This window comes from Lathyrus oleraceus, chromosome 1 (assembly GCF_024323335.1).
Source record: "Lathyrus oleraceus cultivar Zhongwan6 chromosome 1, CAAS_Psat_ZW6_1.0, whole genome shotgun sequence".
NCBI lineage: Eukaryota > Viridiplantae > Streptophyta > Magnoliopsida > Fabales > Fabaceae > Lathyrus > Lathyrus oleraceus.
The window spans coordinates 133,047,056-133,061,663 of NC_066579.1; positions in this window are offsets into that span (position 1 = coordinate 133,047,056).

A 14,608-nucleotide genomic window follows, 5' to 3' on the forward strand; every position below is an offset into this window, starting at 1 on the left:
GCATTTCCCTCTCATTTTCATGCTTAATTCAATTATTTCATTCAACTTTAGAAAATCATAAAAATTAGTAGATTAATCCAATTTGATCCAGGTTTTTTTCCACATGCTTGTGTTGATGTCTATTATTTTTTGATGTTTATTTCATGATTTTTGTGTTTCTAGATTTTTAATGGTGATTTGTTGATTGCACATGATGCCAAATTGACATGTTGTGCTATATGATTTGTGAAATGCTCATGATTTATCCAATTGACTTGGAATTTTGCATACTTGATCCTAACATGTGATGTGATTTTTTGGCTTTGGTTTGAGATTTTTATCATTTTCCATCACTGTGTTGGACATATGAACATATGGTGTGACAATTTGTGTTACATATTTGATGTTGCATTTGTGCATTTTTATACATATGCCATTTGAACTCTTCTGGACCTAATTTTTTGCATGATGTATGTTCATAACATGTTGAATTCACATAAAAATTTGCATGATCATTGGATACTTTTCTGTTTTAATTTGGATTTTCTTATTTGGATGTCCAATTGTGTGTACCTTGCTTGCCTTTGTGTTACATTGATTATTTGATGGCTTTGCCTAATGATTTGGCTTTGGTCCTTTTGAGGACACTTTCTTGTTTGATTGAATGTGCTTTGTGTAAAATATTGACTTCTGTTTTGGTCTTTTGATTTTCCTTTGACCCTAGTCTTTGTACTAGTGGTTTGTACTCACCAATTATGTTTTGTGTTTCAGGTATTTAGCACTTAGCACTAATGTTTGGTTTGGTCTCATTGCTTGAGATGCAAGTTGCTTTGATTACTAACCTTTGTTGTGTTGTAGGTCCATTGATGTGATGAACTCACTTGAGTGCTTGCACTTATGACTTGCATTGTGTAGATATTGGATAGTTCCACTATTGTTGACTGTTGATTTGTCTGAATGCAATATTAACTGTTTGACTTTTGTACAGGTACATTAGCCGTTTGCTAGGTAGCTTTTGCTTTGCTTTGGAGTATGGTTGATACACCACTGAGGTTGTTTAGCCTTCTCACTCCATGTAGTCTGGAAGCCCTGTCGTTTCTTTTGGCAGACATTTGGCTGAAGTCCTCCTTAAGAGGCAATGAATGTGATTGTTTATATTTGTGCCAAAGACCTCCAAGTGAGGCATGTTACTTATTAAGTCCTCCTAAGTGAAGAGGCAATTGATAGATAGAAGGGACTAGTAGCCAGTCCCCTGTTATTCGGTGAGTCGTTCATTATGCTCGCACTACGTGTTGATGCTCTTGAACAATGTACCCAAGATCTCTGTATAGAGTCAGTCAAGTGGAATAGGGTCCCTCTTTCTGGATCCCCACGTTTTCTTTGATTTGAGCTCACCCAGGCCAGGGTTAAGAGCATGAGGTCTAATCCTCATTACCTTTTTGATCAGCTCACCCTGACGGTCAATGTCAGTGGTTAAGAGCTTCAGCATACCCCTACAGTTTTGGCTTGTTTGTCGAGGTTGATATGAACCCTTGACTAAAGCCCAACCATTTGTCTGAGCCTCTTGTTTGTATATAGAGTGTGATGCCTGTTCATTTGTGTTGATGTTTATTTGCGGTTTGAATTGACTTGTTCCCTGTGCGAGTTAGGTTCTGATTAGATACCTTAACTTAGGGATTGTGGATTGCATGACAACTATTAGGCTCGAGTCAGTCTCCCTTTTAGTCTGTTATTTCCCTGGTCTCTGGTTAGGAGAGAGTTTCTCCCCTGTTAAGGGGAACTACGTCGCCCTGATTCTCATACCAGATGAGATACGTAGGCAGAAGATCGAGCGAGATCTCTCCGGGCGCCCTTTTTCTTTTTTTTCAACCTTTTGTCTCTTTTGATGTCTCAGCGTCTCTTTCTCTTTTTGTTTGTTTGCCACTATTAGGTTCGAGTTCCAGACTCCCATATAGTTTGTTGTCTCCTTTCCCCTGTTAAGGGGAACTTCTTCGCCCTGATTCTCATACCAGATGAGATACGTAGGCAGGAGATCGAGCGAGATCTCTCCGGGCACCTTTTTTTCTTTTTTTGAGTTTGTGTGTGTCAACTCTTTTTTCTTTTGAAGTCTCAGCGTCTCTTCTTTTTTGTTTGACAACTATTAGGTCCGAGTTCCAGACTCCCTATTAGTTTGTTGTCACCTTTTTTCTTTTTCAACCTGTTGGTTTATTTTGACGTCTCAGCGTCTCTTCTTGTTTGTTTGACAACTATTAGGTCCGAGTTCCAGACTCCCTATTAGTTTGTTGTCACCCTTTTTCTTTTTCAACCTATTGGTTTATTTTGACGTCTCAGCGTCTCTTCTTGTTTGTTTGACAACTATTAGGTCCGAGTTCCAGACTCCCTATTAGTTTCTTGTCACCCTTTTTCTTTTTCAACCTTTTGTCTCTTTTGACGTATCAGCGTCTCTTATCTCTTTTGTTTGTTTGCCACTATTAGGTTCGAGTTCCAGACTCCCTATTAGTTTGTTGTCTCCTTTCCCCTGTTAAGGGGAACTAAGTCGCCCTGATTCTCATACCAGATGAGATACATAGGCAGGATATCGTGCGAGATCTCTCCGGGCACACTTTTTCTTTTTTAACCTGTATGTTTCTTTGGACGTCTCAGCGTCTCTTGGCGTTTGTGTGACAACTATTAGGCTCGAGTTCTAGACTCCCTATTAGTTTGTCGATCGGAGAACCTTTTCTTTGGTATTCGCTGGTTAGCGTGTACTATTTGTTCGGAGTCGGATGTAAGACCAGCTATTGGCATTTTGTTTCCTGTTTGTTTGTTTGGAGTCGGATGTAACACCATCTATTGGCATTCTGTTTCCTTGTTTGCTTTTGTTTGGAGTCGGATATAAGTCCAGCTATTGGCATTCCGTTTCCTTGTTGAGTTTTTCTTTTGACGTCTCAGCGTCTCTTTTTGTTGTTTTGTTTCGGCGTGCGTTAGCCGAACTACGAGTGTTCTGATTCTCACTCTGGATAGAGAAGATACGTAGGCATATGATGCGATATCCTAGCGAGCATGTTTCCTATTTCCTCGAACTACGTTGACTCTGATGTTTGTTTATGACAAACTACGTAGGCCCAGGATGCGACATCCTGCCGAGTCCGCTTCCTCCATCTTCTTTCACCTATTTTATTATTCCAGTGTGTGCATTTCTTTGAGCAGTTTATTAGCAACCTATTCCTATTCTTTTGAGCGTGGATCCCGTCGAGTACGACGGACGTGAGGGGTGCTAATACCTTCCCCTTGCGTAACCGACTCCCGTACCTTGCAATCTCTGGTCGTAAGACCGTTCCTTTCCCTTTCTTAGGTTAGTCCTGCGCTTCCTTTCCGTCATAGGATGAATAGCGTCGGTGGGGGCTCTGTAAACATGTTTTTTTCCGCCGGTTGTTTTTCGCGTTGCAACAGAAAGCAAACATGACAATGGTTCCCAAAGCTCTCAATCATCATATATGCCTCCCAAGTATCTCAATTTTTCAATTTGATCAAGATAAACCAAGGGGCTTGAGGATTGTTTCCCAAGGAAACCCTAATTCAACTGTGCATCAATTGTGCCTTGCTCATGAAGCAACCTCTACCCGTGATAAAATAAAATCAAGGGAAGTTATTTCATTCATCATTTTATTCATATATGAGCTCATGTGAGTGTCCTCAATCATTAATTCATCAAGATTTGAAGTTTGGACTTGAGAAGTTGATTAGTCAATTCATCTGACTATTTTGAAATCCACTGAGACCTAACTTTTGATGTCTTTGTCAAATGAAGATGACCCCAAGAGAAAAATTGTTCTTAAGAACCATATGAACAACTTTAATGTTCATTAAAATTTGATTTTAAACTTGGAAGGTCATCATTCATTTCAAAACAGTATATGTCATTTTGACTGAAACCCTAATTTTTGGTTAACTTCCCTAAGACCTAACTCCTTCATTTTTCATGATTTTGAGGTGGGATCAAATGAATTGGAAATTTTAAGATTTATAATTCAATTGTTATGTTGTACAAAATTTCATAATCCTAAAAGAAACACATGTGATAATACAAAACATTATAGGTCACTTTGGACCAAAGTCATTGAAATGTGAAAAAGTCCAACTTCAAGTGCCAATAACTTTCTCATAAAAAATCAAAATGATGCAAAATTTAAGTCCAAATTTATTTTCTTGAAAAGATCTACAACTTTGATGTTGGAGGTTTTGTCATTTGAGGCTTGCATCACTGAAACAGAAGGGCTTGAAGTTGGTCCATTTTGGCAAAATTCCCATATACATGTTTTGCACCTTGAACTTCATGGCCTATTTTCAATAAATTCCCAACACCAAATGGATTTTTGTTCAACATAACATTTGTTCCTCATTTCAAGACCTTTCTAACCATTACCCACATGACCATGTTTCAATTGGGAAAATGGTATTTTCGAATAGGAGAAGTTTTTGGTTCAATTATGCATAACATATTAAAACTCCACGCACAAGCTAATTCAATCAAATATGCACGTCCAAAACACCTCACTTGCATTTGCAATTGCACTTGGGCCTCCCATGTGCCTATACAGGCCCATGCATGGAGGACCCAACTTCACATGCACATGAGTATTTCATTGCTTGCAGCATGCTTGGCTATAAATAGAAGCTCCATTCCTCTTCAAAAAACAACCTCAAGGCGCCTAAATTGCTGCAGAAGTAAAATCCCAACCTCTATTAAAAGGAATTTTGCTTTTCTCTTTCAATTTTTAAGTTCAATTTTCAACTTCATTGGTTGATCATTGAGCTTCAATTCCTAGACCTTGCTTTCTTGCCATCTCAAGAACACATTGCATCAAAGAATTGGAGTAGATCAAGTATTTGAAAGCTGTCACTACGCCAAAAACTGGAATAGACAGCGCACCTTAGAGGGCGCTTTCTTAAAGAAGCGCACTCTAAAGTGAAGAGAAAAATAAGGAGGAATAGACAGCGCACTTTAGAGGGCGCTTTTGTAACAAAGCGCCCTCTAAAGTGAAGCGAAAAAATAATGAGGAAATGGAGGGACACCAATAGAGGGCGCGTTTATGAAAGCACCCTCTAAGGGTACCCTTAGAGGGCGCTTTTAAAAAAGCGCTCTCTAAGTCCATGTACATTTCCAGTTTATAAAGCGCTTTTGGAAAGTCTTAGAGAGCGCTTTTAGAAGCGCCCTCTTAGGCCCCCTTTAGAGGGCGCTTTTTTTACACAAGCGCCCTCTAAGGTCCCCTTTATTAAACATTAAAATTATAACATATATACTACATGTCTCTTTATTTTCCCTCTCTATATGCTATTTCGTTTACGTAACTGGGTTTTCTCTCTACTGTGATTACTCTCTACTGCGATTACTCTCGTCCTCCGTTCGTTCTCCCTCCTCACCGTCGTCGTCGTCGTCGCCTTTTTCTGCTGTTGCGTTCACGTTCACTGAGTTATCTGCGTCCACCGTCGCTGTTCACTTTCTTCTCCATCGTTACCGTCACCTTGAAGGTATTTCTCTTCTCCATCGTTACCGTTCACTTTCTTCAGGTGTTTGATTAGGGCATTTTCTAAACTGAGTATTACATTTTGTGCATTATGTTGATTAATGTTGTTTAGGGCAAACGAGCACTATATGGTGTTCATGAGCACCTTGTTGTAAGGTTTTTTATTTCTGATTGAAAACTGATGTCATTTGGAGTGTGTTTGAGCTTGTGCTTGGAAGTTTGATGATTATGGATGCAAGTTTGTTCATGTTCCAAACACCATAAGTTTGCATTGGTCTTTTGTATGCAGTAGGTGTGTGTGAGTTTGTATTCAATAATGATGAAAAAAAAAAGAGTTTAGATTGTTGTAACATGAGAGAAATGGAAGGTATATGAATGTGTTTTTTGTGTAGCTTCACGAATATGGTCATTGTCTTACTTGGGTCTTATTGAATCATTTCTATATTACAGATAAAATGGCTAACCAAGACGATACCCATGACGCGAGTGGATCACGTAACAATGTTGAAAAAGAAATCAAACGAGGATTGACTGTTATGAAGTCAATCATTCGTGCAAGAGACAAGGGTGAAAAATTTGAAGTACATTGGAGTGCTGAAGACCAACTAATTGAGCCTAACGGTTCAATGTTGGCAAGTTACATTGGTTCCCTTGTTCGACAACATATTCCGATTACATGTGATAATTGGAGAAGTCCGGAATTGAAGGTTGGCAAAGAAAAAATATGGTCTGAGATACAAGTACTTACCATATATTATTATATGTTTTTTTTGTTGACTATTTGTTGACCATATATTGTTATAATATTACTTATAATAACACACTCCATTTGTATGTTTTTTAGAGATCCTTTCACATCGATGAAAGCCGGCAAAAATATTGTATTCAATTGGCCGGAAAAAGACTCCGAGGATTTCGATCCTTTTTGTCCAACAAATTTCTCAAGGATGAGGAAGGAAACTTTGTTGAAGCAGAACGGCCAATGAAGTATGCGGAGATTATTTCAGCCGAAGAATGGGATAACTTTGTCGCCAAACGAAGAAACGAAAAATTCCATGTAATGTCTATTAATTATGGTATTATACAATTGTTAAGTTACTTGGTTCTAATATGCCTTAAACTTTTTTATCCAGGAAGTAAGCGACAAAAATCGGAAAAGGGCATCAAAACCCGCGTATCCGTACAAAAAAGGGCGTACGGGATATGCACGGTTACAACAAAGAATTGTGAGTATATTCAAATGCTATGAGCTTATACATTGTCACAATATGTTATAATTGATGATCTTATAATCTGATTCAATTTGTAGCTAGCCGAGGAGAAAAGTGACGCAACATCTCTTCCGGAGCACGTATTGTGGAAGGCTGCTCGGGTTGGGAAGGATGGCGCTGTCGTTGAAGCGGTTCAAAATGTTTATGACGAATGTGTAAGTATATGTAACATTATTTCTTTAATTATATCGAAAATTTTGTTAGACATATAATTCATTTTTAATCTCCTCTAATAATATTTCAGGAGACTTTATCCCAAACCTTACCTTCAACCGAGGTCCAGGATTGCAGGAGCGTACTTAGTCGAGTACTAAATGTTCCTGAGTATTCCGGTCGTGTGAGGGGTAAGGGTTTTGGTGTGACTCCGTCGTCATTTTATAAAAAACCAAAAACAAAAAATCCTACCAACAAAGAGGTGATGGAGACCTTGGCGGAGTTAAGGGCACAAGTACTCGAACTGCAAAAGGAGAATGCAAGGTATAGAGAGGAAAGGTGCGGTTCCGAGGCAAAAGATACTAGTGACCGAGCTAGTATCAATTGTCAACCGAAATTTCCCGAGGTAATTATATATGTTATTATGAAATTAAAATAGCACTTTTTTACTTGACACATATACACGTTAACAATAACATTTATTATTGGTTTAGGGCATTACACCTTGTCAGCTGTATCTATCGTCACCAACTTATCGCATAGTTGGCAAGGGAAAAGTGCACAACACTTCGGGTGAATTACTTCACCATAATCCCCTCCCGGTGGGATATATGAAAGTTTCGGTTGACCTTGTATTAGATACCGACGCGCTTCTACCATTACCTGACGTTGTTTCAGAGACAACGTTGATGCGAGATGCAGTCGGATCCTTTGTTGGATAGCCGTCAAATCTAATTTTCCCAGATGCCGAGGTATATATGTTCTAAATGATTATGAATATTTAGTATTCACATTTCAATTCAGCTACAATTATGATATTTAATCAATCCTTATTACATGGTAATGTTAGACTCCTACAAGACCCACACATAAAGCTGGTAAAGGGATTTCAAGACGCATCGAGTCGGTTGCATCTCAAAAAGAGGTGCAAATATATATACCCATTGAATTATATACGCAACGATTCTGTTACATCACAAAAAGTCATGATTTAATTTATATGAATTTTTAGGTTCCCGGTCGAAAGTTGAAAAAAGATGGTAACGATATTGCAACGACATCCGGGACAAAATCTCAAATTATGATGCGTCTTGAGAAAATGGTGGAAGAGTCCGATATTATGCACGGCGTCATCCATAGTGTAGATTTTGATGAAGGTGTTTTCGGAATTGCTCATTCCGAAATAATTGCAAAGGAGGACATGCAACAACTTTTTGAACACGAAGAATTGGGCATCGCTGTCATTCATACATACATATGGTACTCCGATCAATCTATTATTTACTTAGTTGAACAATTTATTTACACATTTCAATGAGTAGTCTAATGTTTATTATGTTTCTATTTAAGGTATATGTATGTAACATTGATGCGGGGAACTGAATTGTGTAACCGATTCAATTTTATTGCTGCTTCCCGTATCAACACAACGTTTATAACGAAAAATCCAACATCCGTAAAGAATGAACTAGTCGATAGATTCATGGCGGCCGGCGATAATACTACACCCAGTTTGTATTTTTTACCGTTTAATTCTGGCAACGGGTTAGATTTTCTTTCTAATAATTTCATTCTAATCTATGTATATCTTTTACGTAGAAAATTTTCATGCATCTAAATTTTTGTTTTATTTTACAGTGGTCACTGGGTGTTGGTTGCTATGGATCTTTCGAGACTAATGGTGTATTATCTCGATTCGTTATCGGGTGATTGGAGTAAATATCCGAGTATGAAGAAGACGGTTGAGGCGTAAGTGAAATTCCCCTAAATATTCGTGTGTATTTGTATATTTAATTATGTCTGTCAGATTGATCTCAATATACGTTTTTATTTTGTTAGGGCAATACTAAAATTTAGATCGAAAAAGAATTACCGTAATAGGAAGGACATTACCTGGGTCAGAGTTCAGGTATATATTAAGTATCTTATTTTTGCTTATAATAGTGTTTGTTTTTTTGCTTATAATAGTGTTTGTAAGAAATTAACTATATATATATTGTTTGTTTTTCTGTGTAGTGTCCTCAGCAAAACAATTCGGTCGATTGCGGATTTTTTGTATTGAGATTTATGAGAGATATCATTGCGTTGAATCGTATAGACATCCCAAAAATGGTATGGAATAATAACTTAGGGTTTATTTTAATATTATCGGATATTTTATCTAATTTGTTACTAAATCATGAATATGTTTTATTCTCTTAATTGTAGTACTTTGAGGAATACAAATCTTACTCAAGAGCTCATTTGGATGAAATGAAGGATGAATTGTGTCAATTCATTGTTGATCAAAGAATCATATAGCTAGGTTGTATATTGTTGTACATATATGTATGGAATGTTGTTGTTGTATGCTGTTGTTGTATATATGTTGTATATTGTTGTTGTACTTTTACTAAATCATGAATATGTTGTTGTATATTGTTGATCAAAGAATCATATATTAATGTTGTATATATGGAGGATTAATGTTGTATATAAATGGATTCATGTTGTATATATCAATGGATTAATGGTGTATAACATTGGATTAAAGGATGAAATCAATATGAATTTTACACTTTTGCAGCATGCGAACAGGTTACCAATTAAATATCCACTGTTTTTCAAACAAATTTGTTTAAAATAACTAACACTTTAGAGGGCGCTTTCTGTAGGAAGCGCCCTCTAAACACTTTACATTGACAACTTTAGAGGGCGCTTTGTCCAGAAAGCGCCCTCTAAACACTTTACATTGACAACTTTAGAGGGCGCTTTTTCCAGAAAGCGCCCTCTAAGGTGTCCCTTTATGGACCACTCCAGAGGGCGCTTTTTTCTGAAAGCGCACTATAATGTGGCCCTTAAAGGGCCACTTTAGACAGCGCTTTCTCTAGGAAAACAAAGCGCTGTCTTTACCTATGCCAGCGCCACTTTATAGGGCGCTTAAAAGCGCTGTTATAGGCCAAAATAAGCGCCCTCTTTTCCCTTATTTGGCGTAGTGTGCTCTTCAAAGGTTTTCCCTCAAACTATTTTGATTCGAAACTCCTTGGATATTGATCATTTCTTATGTTTGTTGGTACCTCTAAAGTCCTCATGTGAGAGGCAATTGATCTGTGCATTTAATTTCATGAATTGAACAAGTTCAGTATGAACACCATAAATTTTTATCTCAGATTTCTCTCTATATAGAGATCTTGAGTGGAAACCAATGGCACAGGGGTAATGTATATCACCCCAGCTTTTTAAAGATATATAGATCGTGCATTTGGTGAAGTTTTTAAAACCTGCAAGTTTTGGCCGGAACAGTGAATCTCGCCGGAGAAGACGGTGGTGTACACCACCGTCCCCACGTGGATGAGCTCTGGACCATTGGATGTTGTTTCAAGATTTAATCCCAGCCTTTGAATGTTATGACTTTCATTAATGCCATGTGTGATGCTGTTGACTCAAGTACACCATGCGCGCGCGTTTACCTGCCCTCAGATGCGCCACGTCAATTAATGAATCCAGATCTGACGCCTCTGGATTTTTGTCATTTTTAATTTCTGATTTTATTTTCTTTTATTTCAATTACTTTCAAAAATTCATAACTTCTTCATTTTTAATCCAAAAAATATGGGACCAATGGCATTATTTCCCTTTTTAATTCTAGTTTCTGAAAATGATTTTTAATACTTTTTATGAGTTCATTTAATATTTTTTGTGAATTTTCTCTTTTCTAGTTGTTTTTAATTCATTTAAAATAGTTTCCAATATTCAAAAATGCCAAAAATATTTTCTTAACATCTTTGAATGATGATGAATCTATGAAAAATATTCTCATCAATTTCTTAATTGATTTGAGATTTATTTGATATTTTAATTCAATTATGTTATTTTTTCTTCATTTTTAATTGTTTAAAATTAGTTTCTGGTTTTAAAAAATGATGAAAATTTTTGTCAAACCTTGTTTGACCATGTTGAACTTATGATGATCCAATTGGACTTTTCCAAGTTGATTTGAATTGGATTTGAAGTTTGACCTTTATTTGTTTATTTTAATTCAAGTATTATTTTAATTCCAAAAAATACCAAAAATATTTTTATTGTTTCTTGACTTCTAAGCTTCATCTCACTTTTGTTTACCATTGATTGATGTTGATTCATTTCATATTTGGTCAATGTATTTTGCTTATGTCATTTGAATTTCAATTATGTACATTTCCATTTCTTCTTCTTCTTCTTCTTTTTCCTTTTTGATCAATGAGTTAATGATTGGTGGTTAGCCTTGATATATTGAGGGGCTTAACCTTCTTTGATTCAAATCAAATTCATCTTGATCAAAGTTCAAGTGAATTGCTTTGCATTAGAGATAGGTTGCTTCTTGGTTAAGCAAAAAACCTAAATCCATACAAGATCATTATTCTTTTCTTTTGGCATGGCGAGTTGTAGGAGCTTGGCTTACTAGTCATGGTCTCTAACTTGTGTTTGTTGACTATAGTTTTATTGACCGTCCTCAGATAGGTGTGACTACTACATTTGTCCACTTACGATTGCTTAACATAGCGCTAAATTTCCTTATGGCACACTAACACTAACTACTAATTACTAACTTTTAATTCAAGCATTTAATTCTTGCAATTTACTTTTGTGCAATTTAATTTCTTGCACATTAATTCATTTTCCTTTGCCCTTTGTTCACTTGAGCTCATATTTATGTTAATGCAATTTGCCTTTTGCTCACTTGAGCACATTATTGTATATATACTATTGTGCTTGTTTTGTTTTGTTTGTGTGAACCCAATGCAAATGGAGAAAGGACTTAGATTTAGGACCTCACCTATGCTAATGGAGTTTGAAGAGCAACTAGGCCTCATGCCTTTAGAATGCTATAAATTGTCAAGGAGCAACTAGGCCTCATGCCTTTAGAATGCTTAATCTTGAAGATGACATTGAAAGGACCCCTAATTCTAAACTCACTCTTGTCCATTCTTTCTATTGCATTGTGGGACTTTTTGATTTATGTGTTCTTGTGTGCTAGGGATCCAAAACTTGAGCCAATTAGAAGAACCATTGTCATGAGCATCCAACATGAGAGATACAAAAGCCAATTGGAAGATTCCTAGGAGCTTGATTGCTTGAGTTATTTGCTTATTGCTTGCTAAATCCAAAGGAATGGAGCAACTTGGATCATCTTTATGATCTCAAGAAGGGAACTCCAATGTCGTTTTATTTCTCTTCCCTCATCTTTGCATGTTTAGGACCTAGCCCTTCTCTTCTTCTCTCCACTCTAACCCAAGCCAAACTTTTGTGCAAACATTAACATTGTTTTCAAAATTAGAAACCTAGGCACTATACCTTTGATTTTTTCAAACTCTTTTCATAATACTTATTTTGAATTGAATCTTAAGTCAACTTTGACCTTATTTTGTGAATACTCTTCATTTGTAAATACAACTCATTCAATTGTTTTTATGGTTCCAATGACCATTTGTGCCAAAGCTTTTCATAAACATTAACTATTAGGTTTGAGTTATCCTAGAGGTTGATATAATACTCACCTATATCCTTAGTGATGGACTATAAGTCTTCCATGCTTATTATAGGGTTATCCCCTCACTAGCATGTTGAAGCTCTCCTCACATGGTGGATTTGTGTTTTTAGGTTGAGTTTTCTCCCTTTGATAACAAAAGACCTTTAAGGCTTTTGACCAATCAATTCACCAACTTCTTTTGAGATTTTTACCCCGAACTACGAGGTTTTGATCCTACCTTTTTAAGATGGTACGTAGGCAATGGGTTTATCCATTCAAACACAAAATTGTAAATAATTTGTATATTCTTCTCTCATCTCCCCAATCATGTTTGCACAAATATCTTTTCACAAATACCAACCTACCTTGCAACATTTGTAAAAAGGGCTCCCTTAGAGTACTAAGGATGTTTTGGGTGCTTAAAACCTTCCCATTGCATAACCAAACCCCTTACCCAGATCTCTGACATTTTTATTAGTTTTTGATTTGATAAAACTTCTCGATTTTTGTTCGCTTTCTAACCTTTCCTTTGGATAAATAGAAGTGCGGTGGCGACTCGAATTGTATGATTTACTTTTGATTTAGTCAATAAATCTAAAGGTAACGAATACCCCGCTACAATAATATCTATGTGTCGACCTGAAATTTAAAAAAGTCATCTATAGGTCGACCTATAATCATATGTGTCGACCTATAATGAAGATTTTTCAATTAAAACAAGTTTTTCATGCTCAACACAATATTTTGATGTACAAATATTTTCCAGACTATTTCCAACAATGTTTACATGCTTCCTAATGCAAGAACGCTGAAATGCACAACTAGACTCGGATGGAAGGATGCACTCACAACACATGGTTCTTCATCTCAACCTGAGGTACTTATCACTGAAAATAGGGGGAGAGGTCATAAAACAAAACTGAAGGGTGGTAGAGAGAATATCATAAGCAAGTCTAAGTCGTAATACAAGAATCTGAAGTGTCATTATTGTCACAAAACAGGACACGTACATAAGTATTGCTATAAGTGGAAAAGAGATGAAAAAAAGCAAGAAGGGTAAGTCTAAACAAAGAGACCGTGAAGATCATGATGATGATCATGTTACTATTGCTACTAGTGATGATATTGTTATTCTTTGTGATCACGAGTCTGTTAATTTTGTATCAAACGAGGGCATATGGATAGTTGACAGTGGTGCTACATTGCATGTTACACCAAGAAAGGATTTATCCATATCTTATAATTCTGGTAATTTTGGAGTTTTTAGGATGGGTATTGATAGTGTATCTATGGTTATTGGTGTAGGTGATGTTTGCTTGCAAACTAACATGGGAATGTAAGTGTTTCTTAGAGGTGTCAAACATCCTTTAGATGACCGCTTTAATTTGATCTTTATTCATATGTTAGACGATTGTGGTTATGATAATCACTTTGGTTCTGGAAAGTGGAAACTCAACAAAGGTAACTTGGTTGTATCTAGAGGGAAAAAGCTTTCTAAATTGTATTGGACAAAACTTTTGGTTGCTAGGGACAATGTGAATGCTATCGACATGGAAGCATATTTGTGGCACCGAAGACTTAGTCATATTAGTGAAAAGGGGCTTAATTTTTTGTACAAAAAGGATGTTCTTCTTGGATTAACTAATATAGATTTAGATAAGTGTTCTCATTGCATGGCTTGTAAACAAAGTAGGGTATCTTTCAAGAGACATCCTCCCTCGAGGAAGTCAAAGTTGCTTCAATTGGTACATTCTGAATTTTGTGATCCATTAAAGTTAAATTATTTAGTGGTGAACTTTATTTTGTTACCTTTATTGATAATTGCTCCAGGAAACTATTAGTTTATGCCTTGAAGATAAAATATCAAGTGTTGGAAAAGTTCAAAGAATTCTATGCTTTGGTTGAGAGGCAGACGGGTGAGAAGATGAAATGTGTTTGTTCAGATAATGGTGGAGAGGTAGACATGCAAGAAGCTGAAATATGTTCGTTCAGACAATGATGAAAAGTATTGTAGACCATTTGATTCCTATTGGAAGCAGGACGATATTGCACATGAATAGAATCCTCCTAAAACTCGTTAATCGAACGGTTTAGTAAAGAGGATGAATCGAATACTAATTGAGAGACTCTTTACACGGAAGTATATGTTCTTAATCTCACTCCTACTGTTGCTTTGAATAGAGAAGTTCTAAACAAATTTTGGTTTGGAA